General features: G+C 47.9%; 1 protein-coding gene across 9 annotated transcripts in view; it reads left to right on the top strand.

Annotated features, from left to right (window-relative positions):
* Positions 1 to 12,064, top strand: part of sipa1l3 (signal-induced proliferation-associated 1 like 3) — a 278,960-nt gene that overhangs the window by 144,189 nt on the left and 122,707 nt on the right. Inside the window, exon 3 of one of the 9 annotated variants that reach the window (XM_072490005.1) lies at positions 3,245 to 3,428. The exons of the other annotated variants lie outside the window; for them this stretch is intronic. The gene's annotated coding sequence lies outside the window, so the exon portion shown is untranslated. The remainder of the gene's footprint in view (positions 1 to 3,244; positions 3,429 to 12,064) is intronic. 9 annotated transcript variants of the gene reach the window in all.

A 12,064-nucleotide genomic window follows, 5' to 3' on the forward strand; every position in this document is an offset into this window, starting at 1 on the left:
GGAGAGTGAATCTCCTGCCGGCCAGGTAATGCCTCCACAATGTCGCACAGCTTCTACTATGGCCTGGGCCTCCTTTTCGACTGAGGAGTGGCGGATTTCGGAAGCATGGAGGGTACGGGAGAAGAAGGCCACGGTTGAGGGTGGCCGCCAGAGCTACGTCGGACGCATCGCTCTCGACCTGGAAGGGGAGGGACTCTTCGATGGCGTGCATCGTGGCCTTTGCAATGTCTGCTTTGATGCGGCTGAAGGCCTGGCGGGCCTCTATCGACAGGGGAAGAACTGTGGATTGGATCAGGGGACAGGCCTTGTCCGCATAGTTTGGGACCCACTGGGCATAGTAGCTAAAAAAACCTAGGCAACGTATCGGGGCCTTGGAGCAATGAGGGAGGGGGAAACTCCATAAGGGGGCGCATGCGCTCAGGGTCGGGGCCTATAACACCATTTCGCACTACGTAGCCGAGGATGGCCAGGCGGTTGGTGCTAAACACGCATTTATCCTTGTATGTAAGGTTAAGGATTTTAGCGGTCTGGAGGAATTTTCGGAGGTTGGTGTCGTGGTCATGGCCGCAGATGGTGACATTATCGAGATACGGGAATGTTGCCCGTAAACCGTACCGGTCAACCATTCGGTCCATCTCGCGCTGGAAGACCGAGACCCCGTTGGTGACACCGAAGGGAACCCTTATGAAGTGATAGAGCCGCCCATCTGCCTCGAAAGCAGTGTATTTGCGGTCACTAGTACGGATGGGGAGCTGGTGGTAGGCGGACTTGAGATCCACCGTGGAGAAGACCTTATTATGCGCGGTCCTGGGCACTGTAGCGTCTGCTCCTCGTGGCAACGGGTTTGCAATCCGGGATGAGGTTCGCAAACCGGGAAGGCGGGTCGACCTTGAGGGTCGCGAGGCCGCAGACAGTAAGGGGGGGTATAGGGCCGCCGAATTTCAAGGTCAGACTTTGAAGATTACACTGGGAGTCTAAACCCAGGAGTGTAGCCGTGCAGAGGTGGGGAAGGACGTAGAGACAGAAATTTTTGAACTCCCTTCCCTGGACTGAGGTTTGCGACACAAAACCCCTTTATCTCCACTGAGTGGGAACCGGAAGCCAGGGAGATTTTTTGCTTAATGGGGTGGATGAGGAGAGAACAGCGCCTTACCGTGTTGGGGTGTATAAAGCTCTCCGTGCTCCCAGAATCGATTAAGCAGGACGTCTCGTGCCCGTTGATGAATACGGTCGTCTTGGCAGTTGAGAGTTTTTGAGGCCGAGACTGATCCAGAGTCACCGAGGCTCATCGCAGCAGTTGAGAGTCCTGGGGGTCCATCCAAGATGGCGGCTCCCATTGGTCGCACATGGCTGGGGGTGCACAAAATGGCGGCGCCCATCCCTCCAACGCGGCGCCCGAGGTCCGCACGTGGCCCTGGAATATGAAGATGGCGGCGACCAGTGGCCTCATGGGGCTCGTGGAGATGTTTGTAGTTGCGATCCGCATTTGCCACCGGCGCGGCAACCGCACTGGCCTGGCATACCCCCCCCCCCCCCCCCCCGAAATTACCCTTTTTGCCGCACCCCTTGCAGGTGGATGCGCGGGCCGGGCAGCGCTGGCGGGGGTGCTTGGCCTGTCCACAAAAGCAGCAGCGGGGCCCCTAGGGGTTCCCAGGCCGTCTTGCAGCGCAAATTTGTGGGGGAATGGGGGAAGGCTCGGGGTCGGCCGCGGAGGGTTCCACGCTGCCCAGGGGGCTGCCGTGCGGTCGGGAACGTAAGCGCGGGCATTCCTGGAGGCCACGTCCAGGGAGCCTGCAAGAGCCCATGCCTCCCTGAGACCCAGGGTGTTCTTTTCTAACAGACGCTGGCGGATTTGTGAAGATAGCATACCTGCCATGAAAGCGTCCCGGACTAAGAGTTCCGTGTGTTCGCTCGCCGAAACTTGCGGGCAGCTGCAGCTTCTTCCCAACACCAGGAGTGCACGGTAGAATTTCTCCAGTGATTCCCCAGGGGTTTGTCGTCTTGTTGCAAAGACGTGCCAGGCGTAGACCTGGTTTACTTGCCGAATATAGTGTCCTTTTAGTAGCTCTATTGCTGCATCGAAGTCTTCCACTTCCTCGATGAGGGTGTAAATCTCCGGGCTCACCCTTGAGCGCAGGACGTGCAGTTTCTGCTCTTCCGTGGGTGCATTTTGGGCCGTCCCGAGATACGCCAGCCAGTGCTTAAAGATTGCCGCTGAGTTCGCCGCGTGGGGGCTATGTTGTAGACACTCCGGCTTGATTCAGAGCTCCATCCTTTCTTCTTAAAATTCTAGCTTATTAAATTGATGCACGATCAATGACCACTAAAGCGAGGTTGTAGTCCAACTGAAGGCTTTAATAAGCTAGATGTTTCCCCCAGCAGCTCAGGTACAGAATGAAGGCTGCTGGGGCGGCACTGGTTCTTATACCCTGCCTAGCAGGGCGGAGCTATCATGCATTCTAACCAATAGAAAGCGTATAGTTTCCACCAATGGTACTTTAGCCTACCAGGTACCGTAATACCTATAATACCACACTCTTCTGCAGTCTAAAGCAACAAACTGAAACCTAAAAACACTAAAACCCCCTGTCGCCTGACAGCCACAGCCCAGCTCCACCCACAAATGACATCACTGAAGCCCTGCTCCAAGTCATGTTGTAAGACCAAACCTTTCTGAAAGGGACACTCCCATGATGGGTGTTGCAATTGCCTTCTAGCAAGATCCTCAGTGAAGGTAAGGACAGTGTCTATAACCAATGAATGGAACAAATCTGTTCAATGGGATTCAACTCTTCTCTTGTCACCTACTTGTGACGATGAATACTTGCATTATCTGGCTGAAACCCGGCTCCCCCTCGATTCACCCTGTGGCAATTTTGATCATCTTGAATCGGGTTTATTGGAAAAACAATACTTGTACATTTATTTCCCCTCCCGCAAAGACAATTTGGACATTAAACCCCAATGTTCCACAGGTTGTTCCAAGTTTGGATTAATTCTGCTTGAACTAATTTGTTTAGCCTACTCCAGCTGGGGCTGTTTAGCAAGCAGGGGCTGTTTAGCACAGGGCTAAATCGCTGGCTTTGAAAGCAGACCAAGGCAGGCCAGCAGCACGGTTCAATTCCCGCACCAGCCTCCCCGAACAGGCGCCGGAATGTGGCGACTAGGGGCTTTTCACAGTAACTTCATTTGAAGCCTACTTGTGACAATAAGCGATTTTCATTTCATTTTCACTTAGTTTCAGAACTCCACATTACAAATTCAAGTACTTGTCACTGTTGCTCTGGGCACCAACTTATTGAGTTGGAGAGGTACAGACCATGTTTCAGCGTCGACTCCTGCAGGGCCTGCCTGATCAACCAATTATTGGACGATATCCAGGATTCTATCAAAAAGGAGTTACTGATCAGCTGAGCGGGTGTCAGAAGGTTATTGCTATCTTTTCTTGAATGAAACGTCTTTGTTGAGCAAAATGGTTTTATGCTCGATCTGCCTCACAGCAGTGACTTGCAGAATAAGAGTGTTGTCTGTATTACTGCCGCATCTCAGGCTAAAAACCTTATTGTTCTATGTTGCCCCGTTCCCTGTCCTTTGACTGTTCTTTTCGTATTCTCAAAACCCTTTATAGATCTTTCCATTGGTAATATCTGCGAAGCTGTGATATGTTTTCATACAAGTGCTGTAGCTTTTAACCTTTTGGGATCTTTCCAGATGTTACGTCCATGCCCAACTATTCCCATCCAGTGCCTCAATCCTCATCCTGCACGCTGGCTTTGCCCTTCGCAGGATGTGGAGGGTCGAAAGAGATGAATGGCGTAGTTAGTTTTCATTCTTTGATTATGCATCATGCACATGGTAAAGCTTCCTGCCAGCTGTCTCCTCAGGCAATTCAGGGTGTATGTGTTAATAATTGGGCTTTGGTTGAAACTAACTGCCCTTCTAATGCATCAACTTTTGTGTAACGCTGTCTGAGCTGGAGTACCATGTGGATGGATGTCACAAGGAGGCATAGTCATTACTTTGCCAGCCAGCGTGTGTGGAGGATTCATCGTAAAGCCTGGCGAAGTACATTGCCTTTTGTTTTCAGAAAGCAGGACAACAAATGGGGATTGTTCCTGGGTGAGAAGCAGGAGAGTTTCTACTAATCTGTATATATAGATAATGATCAGTGGCATGCTTGATCTTGCTCCAATGTGCGTAGTGAGCTAACTGCTTTCTCCACGGTAATGTAGTGTAGTAGCTGTTAAATTATGGATAATGTAACTGATCTTCAGAATTTCGATTTGGCTGAAATTTTTTGCATATGCACTAGGCGAGGTGGTTAATAACTCAATCACCGAGTAGAATTAACTACATTGTTCATCTATCATTTTTACAGCATATGATTCCGACCCTGCCAGCCTAATACTATGGGGTTTTCTTTTAGCAGTGAGTTCCATTCTGTTTTGTAACGTGTGAAATATGGAAAAATCAGCCTGAAAGATGTCGGATAATATAACTTGGTGAATGAAGTGCAGGCGATAGATAAAATACTACGTTTTGTGTGTGTGTGTGTGACACTGATTTCATATTAAAGACAGCATAATAGATTGTTTCCTGGGCAGATCAGCCAGCAGCAGCTGTACTCAGCGATCTAGCGCCTGACGCTCGGCAAGCTCCCGGCGAAGTGAGTTTACTGGTGCATCTCGTACAGCACACAGACAATTGAGGTCTAATTTAATTACAGCAGCAGAAAATTGTTGTACCTAAATACGTGCAATTGGTGGGAAAAGGTTGCCATGTAAAGGATGACAGCTGAAAGATTGCTGATGTAGAAACACTTTTTTTCTTTCCAGAGAAAAGAGCATTTCAAAATTAATTTGTTGCTAATAAGGTCTCTGTTTTGTGCACAAATGTGCCTCCGTGTAGGACTGATGGCTGGCAAGTCATTGTCTGGCAACTGAGCTGCAAAACTATTGACCTGTGTGGCCTTGTGCTAGAGCCACAGCCTTAACCTGAATTCCTGTTCCCGATTGCTTCCTGCTGGAGTGTGCATGTGTGTTGTTGGTCAGTGTGGGTAACATTGGGCTTAACTGTGGTGACCTCTGTGGTTGAACAGCCAGATGATCGGTAGGACGATGGATCCCAAATCAATGGTAGCTGGGCTCATGTATGTAGCTGAGCCATTAGACTGAGCCATCAAGAGGTATGCAGCCTGTGAAACTGCGTACCCAAGTTTGAGGTAGCAATGGGAGGTGAAAGCTGATCATTTGGAGTACATGCCAGTTGTAACCTACACTGCCTTTTTCTGTACAATGTAGGGTTATTTTAGAAGCCACACTGGAGCTTGGAGAGCTGCCATCTCGATGAATTGGGCTTCAGTTTTAACTCCCAACAAAAAGACAAAAGTCGCTGATTTTTATTCCTGTGTAAATAGTTGAGAGAGTTGGCACGACATATTGTCTCTCCTTCAAACTTGAACTGCTGTAAGCCCACTGACTCACATTGTCCAACGTTTGGAAGCAGGTTTGCACTGGCCTGCAGCAGAAAGATAACTATACACTGCGCTGCCTCCAATCGCCAGACATCTGTCAGCACCAGCCATTGCTTAATAGTTGTGGGAAAGTAGGATTACCAAAATCAGTGCTGAGACAATCCGACAAATGTGTGGCAGGGTGCTTCACATCCGTGTCAGAAACGGCAAGAAGAAACTTGCAGTTGTGACATGTTTCAGGGTTTTTTTTTTACTGCAGTATTCCCAGGTGCATTGACTTGTGAAAGAACTTGCCCTTTTTCTGATAGATACGTGCACTTCACGTCCCGAGAGAATTTTGTTGGAGTTTTCTGAATCAACCATCTAGCTTCCAAAGGAAGATTGACCAAAATCCTAGGTAAACTAGTGCAAGGACCCACGAAGAAGTTCTTGGGTATAACATTGCAGACCCCCTCCCAGTGCTTGAATCAATTGTTGGGAGGAGATTCCAGTGCAGTTTAAACACTGGCCTGGACTAGTTATGCTGAAAGACCAGTTTCTGTGCTGTAAATAATTCTATGGAGTGACTGATGAATTATATATGCTCGTTAAACCTTGCATCCCACAATCTCCAGCAAGTCCCCTGGCTCCCGTTTTAAATGTTTTTAAAATTGGCTTCATGTTTAAGCACTGTATTCAATTTAGGGTGGTTCACTGTGTTATCCTGTTTGTGGCCTCTTTTGTTTTGTTTAGGTGCCCATTTGCGTTCTTTGTTTTTATATTAATTTTATGACTCCAAGCTGGAATTAGTTCTGTAGTTTCTGACATTCAAATGATGACCGATATCTGCTGCCATCCATTTAGATCTCTTTGTATTGGGCAGCACGGTGGTGCAGTGGGTTAGCACTGCTGCCTCACAGCGCTGAGGTCCCAGCTCGATCCCAGCCCCGGGTGTCCGTGTGAAGTTCGCACATTCTCCTCGTTCTGCGTGGGTTCATGGATCATAGAATTTACAGTGCAGAAGGAGGCCATTCAGCCCATTGAGTCTGCACTGGCCCTTGGAAGCAACACCCTGCCTAAGCCCATACCTCCACCCTATCCTCGTGACCCCTTCACACGAAGGGCAATTTGGCATGGCCAATCCACCTAAGCTGCACAACTTTGGACTGTGGGAGGAAACCGGAGCACCCGGAGGAAACCCACGCAGACACTGGGAGAACGAGCAGACTCCGCCCAGACAATCACCCAAGCTGGGAATCGAACCCGGGACCCTGGAGCTGTGAAGCAACTGTGCTAACCACTGTGCTAAGGTGCTGCCTTGCCATTTCTCCCCCACAGCCCAAACTTGTGCAGGGTAGGTGGATTGGCCAAGCTAAATTGCCCTTTCATTGGAAAAAATGAATTGGGTACTTTAAATTTATTTTTAAAAAGGTCTCCTTGTATTGATACAAAACCTGGTTGCTTTGTAGCTGCTCCTTCACTCCATTTAACTCCGTTTGCCACAAGGCCCAGGTTATAGGTTGCATCTTTAGCCCATATTTTACTCGCATATGACCCTATGCTTTTCACCGTAACCTCATTGCAGTGTTACTGTAAGCTTACATGTGACAAAAATTATTATTAATAAGACACGGGAGCAGATTTGGGCCATTCAGCCCATCGAGTCTGCTCCACCATTCAATCATGTTTAATCTGTTTCCCTCAATCCTATTCTCGTGCCTTCTCCCCATAACCCCTGATCCAGTTGCCTTTGTGAACCATTGAAACGGTCATTATGTTTGGCGTGGCACTGGGGGTGGGTGGGCGCGAGCAGCATGGGGATAATCTTTGTTCGTCACTGGAAACGGTAATCAATTTGAAAAGTCTTCAGAAGGGAAAAAGTGTGTTGTTTTCGGTAATGAAACCGAGGGTGTTTCCACAGCGGGCACACAGCTGTGGAGCTGCTCACAGCATGACACTTACTGATGCATTTCTTTTCTGCCCCTCTCAAACTCCCGTGGCTCTGTTTGCGCACTTTGCATTGTGTACGGAGTGGATTGTGTATTCAGGTGCTGCCATTGGTCAGCTTTATTAGCATCGAACATTCTTCACTGATCTCGCAAACCCTCTCAGTTAGATCATTAGCTGGATGCTTGATGGTATTTGAGTTGACAGCTCTGAATGTGGTATTGCTGTTCCCATTCGCCCTGTCCTAATGTGGCTGTTTTGGACTTGGGCTTTTGCCCATGGGAAACTGAATTGAACTTTTCCCAACCCTGCTTCATTCAGAAAGACATGGATCCCACTCTGTTGGGTTCAGTTGGTGGGGTCACAAGTCCTTTAGCAGTGATTGAGCTTCCCGATGATGTTCAGAGACAATACCTAATCATTAAATAATGTACCATAGGTGTGATGGGGTTGTACACGTGTTATTTACGATATTGATGCTGAACATAGAGCATGTTCTATGTGCAGAAGGAGGCCATTCAGCCCATCGAGTCTGCACCTACCCACTTAGGCCCTCACTTCCACCCTATCCCCGTAACCCCAGAACCCAATAAACTCTCCTAAACGTTTTGGTCACTAAGGGCAATTTATCATGGCCAATCCACGTAACCTGCACGTCTTTGGACTGTGGGAGGAAACCGGAGCACCCGGAGGAAACCCACGCAGACAGTGACCCAGCAGGGAATCGAACCTGGGACCCTGGCGCTGTGAAGCAACAGTGCTATCCACTTGTACTGTCCAACACACCTTAACACACAACATAACTGTAGATGCTGGCAATCTGAGCGCTGGAAATACTCCGGTCAGGCAGCATCTGTGGAGAGAAACAGAGTTTTTTTTTCTTAAATATGTTCATTCAAAGTTTTCCCAACAAAAATGTTTAACCAATTAAACGCCCCCGTAACAGAAAAGAAAAAGTGAAGGAACAAAACAAAACATAAACATATCAATCCAACATAATACAGAACTTGTACAATGGGTTCCTCCCGCACATAGTAACTCTCCCATATGTTTATGTTTTCCTTTTCAAGTGCCCCTAGGAAAACCCTCTTCCCCGCCCATCCATATACCCCCCCCCCCCTCCCAAGAGAGAAACAGAGTTAACCTTTCAGTTCGAGATTCCCTTTCATCAGAACTAAATCGAAATATGGCGGCACAGTGGTTAGCACTGCTGCCTCACTGTACATCCAGGGACCCGGGTTCGATTCCCGGCTTGGGTCACTGTCTGGGCGGAGTCTGCACATTCTCTCCGGGTGGGTTCCCTCCGGGTGCTCCGGTTTCCTCGCACAATTTCCGAAAAGACATGAATTGGACATTCTGAATTCTCCCTCTTTGTATCCGAACAGGTGCCGGAATGTGGCGACTGGGGGATTTTCACAGTTGTTGTTTTTTTTTAAAATGCAAGCATTTTCAAGCTGGTGGATGCGCTAACTTACATTTCTAACTAAGTTCTGATGGAAGGTCGCCATGACCCGGAATGTTGACTCTGCGTCTTTTGCAGATCCTGCCTGATATGAGTATTTCCAGCATGTTGTTTTTTTAATGCTGGAACTGTACACACTGGGATCCAAAAGACATCTTGTTCCCTCGACTGCTTCTGGCCTTCCAAATCAAATGTGTGTGTTCTGAAGACTGGCTGCCTTGTGGTGGTCCATTCAGGGAAATGTGGATGGATGCTAGATTTATTGTTGCAGCTCATTCCACACTGGTCTGAGTGTATTTGGCAGGAGTCTAGCGTTTGGTCTACAACTGCAGTGTAACGAATGTAAATTCAGCCAGACAGTTGGCCTGTAATTGACAGTCTGGCTATTCCTCCATTACTGTGGTGATATGCATCACTGTAAATACACAAGGGGTTAATGTAAATACACTACGACTAAGTAAACACTAGAGGGAGCACCGGAGACGTCATGACATGCAGACATACAGCTAATGAACACATAGAATCGGACACGACCAATGGGCAGTCAAGACACCCAGAGGTGACACTGCCACAAGGGGGCATTACACAACCCATATACAAGGACAGGGCACACATGCTCTGTCTCTTTCCACAGGCGACACATAGAGAATAGGACAGGGACAGATCAGAAGCATCACACCCACCGCATGGCTTAGAGCAGACTGGTTAGTTAGACTGAGTTATTATAGCAAATTTAGCAGGAGCGTCAAACTCATAGAGAACTGTGCTAATGGTTCAATAAATCACATTGAACTTACTTCAAAGTCTGGAGTATCTTTTGGTCAAAGCTGCATCGAGTTGCAGCCTGTGTTATCCCAGAGTACATAACAGAACAATTACGATGAGTCCGGCATTTGAAAAATTCTCGTACCCTGCACATCTTTTATAACAATCTCAAAACCAGATCTCCTGTAAATCGATTCTGCTGCCGCTGAATAAGGCAGTCATGAGATTGTGTCAACAGAAAACTTGAGGGCACATGTTCTTTGTTGAGTCAGATTGTGGGCGGGGGGGGGGCGGGGGTCTCCATATCATTAACCCCTTCTCTTGGTGGCAGATTAGGAAATCCAGTCTCTGAGCTTTGGAATTCTAGGCTTTGTTGATTTTTAAAGACAAATTAATTTATGCTTCAGTTCCTTAAATGTCACTCGGTTGCGTTCAGTATATTGCTGTGTCTCATGCTGACCTCTCGCTTTTTTTATTAAAAAAAAGAATCTCCCAGGAGGTTACACTTGGGAGAGGAAGGGAGGAAGTCGATAGTTGTGATACACTCTCTGACTGTTGTGGTGTGACAGGCTTGATGGGCCGGCTGGTCTTTTCCTGCCTGTCACTTTTTTTAAAATTCTAAATTTAGAGTACCCAACATTTTTTCCAATTAAGGGGCAATTTAGCGCGGCCAATCCACCTACCCTGCACATCTTTGGGTTGTGGGGGTGAAACCCACGCAGACACGGGGCGAATGTGCAAACTCCACACGGACCCAGAGCCGGGATCGAACCCGGGACCTCGGCGCCGTGAGACAGCAGTGCTCCCACTGTGCCACCGTGCTGCCCACCTGTCACTTTCTGGATGCAGTGTCTTGATGCAGCGTTCTGTATAACGTCAATACCCTGATACATACTCGTCTGATCAGGGGACATCCAAGGCACAAGATATGTTGGTGATTTGCAGAGGTCTAGCATTCGAAATAAGGATTTGACCTTTTAGGTCTTCAGCTTCCAGCCACTGCATCCTGTGGACTTTGGGCAGGAATGGTTTATAATGTTGGACTTGACCCAAGACACTTCTGCCTCCTTGTTTTAGTTTCGGGAGAGCAGTGCTCGGAGACCGCAGTATATATATATATATGCGCCACCATTCCTGATTTTACTTTGCAATTCGCTGTCACTTCTGCTCTGATCCTGTTGGGTGTCTGCTTACTCTGATGCAGAGTGTGCATGCCTCATTCAAACATTACTGGAACAAATAAAACATAGAACATACAGTGCAGAAGGAGGCCATTCGGCCCATCGAGTCTGCACCGACCCGCTTAACCCATAACCCAATACTCTACCTATCCCTTTTTTGGACACTAAGGGCAATTTATCATGGCCAATCCACCTAACCTGCACGTCTTTGGACTGTGGGAGGAATCCGGAGCGCCCGGAGGAAACCCACGCAGACATTGGGAGAACGTGCAGACTCCGCGCACACAGTGACCCAGTGGGGAATCGAACCTGGGACCCTGGCACTGTGAAGCCACAGTGCTATCCACTAGTGCTGCCCGAGTAGCTCCGTAACAAAGAATCTCACTTCAATTTATTTCCAAATAGATTTAATTTTTTTATTCAGTCAATGTTTGTCCCGAGCACGCTGGGGAATGGGCGAGTAGCTGGTTCTTTCTGTGTGCTTCTGTCGTGAGAGATTACATTCATGCACAAAGCTGCCAAGTGCAGGAAGTGCCTCATCGCTGGCTGCTCACATAACCTGCATTCCCCAGGATCTTTAATACCGCTGGGTCTCGCGAGGTCAGTGGTTTTGTATTTGTCAGGGTTATGGATAGTGAGAGAATCGTTTGTCATGGACGATACCCAGGGGAAGGTATCTCCAGATTCTGACCACGCTGTTCCCTTTGGGAGCTGAAAGAGCCATTATGATGATGAATTAAGTGAAGCATACTGTATCAGACAAACACTATGGCTACTTGAGCCATTTCTATATTGCCCCCGTGTTTATCTACTTGCGCAGTTCAACTCTGTCAACGACCATTCCCCCACTGCGCTACTGTACAACTGGCTTTTGGGGAATCTTTCCTTGCCTGTTTGACTAAAGAACAATCAAGAAAGACCCAATTTTCAATATGTCCATCACAGCACCATAGAATAGGAAATGGGTGAAAGAAACCAGTATTTGAAAATTTTAAGTTGTATTGTGTGGTGCTAAATTTGTTTGTACAACAAAGAAATATCTACTCTTCCATTATTATAGTAAAACAGTTTGGCAGTTTTATTGTAAAAGCCTGTCCTCACCCCCAACACCTGCCCACGATTTTATCATCATTTGCCTTGAATAAAACACACAACACTTGCGCGGCACAGTGGTTAGCACTGTTGCCTCACAGTGCCAGGGTCCCAGGTTCAGTTCCAGCCTCGGGTGACTGTCTGTGTACGGCTTACACTTTTTCT

Source organism: Scyliorhinus torazame, chromosome 25 (genome assembly GCF_047496885.1).
Source record: "Scyliorhinus torazame isolate Kashiwa2021f chromosome 25, sScyTor2.1, whole genome shotgun sequence".
In the NCBI taxonomy this organism is placed as follows: domain Eukaryota; kingdom Metazoa; phylum Chordata; class Chondrichthyes; order Carcharhiniformes; family Scyliorhinidae; genus Scyliorhinus; species Scyliorhinus torazame.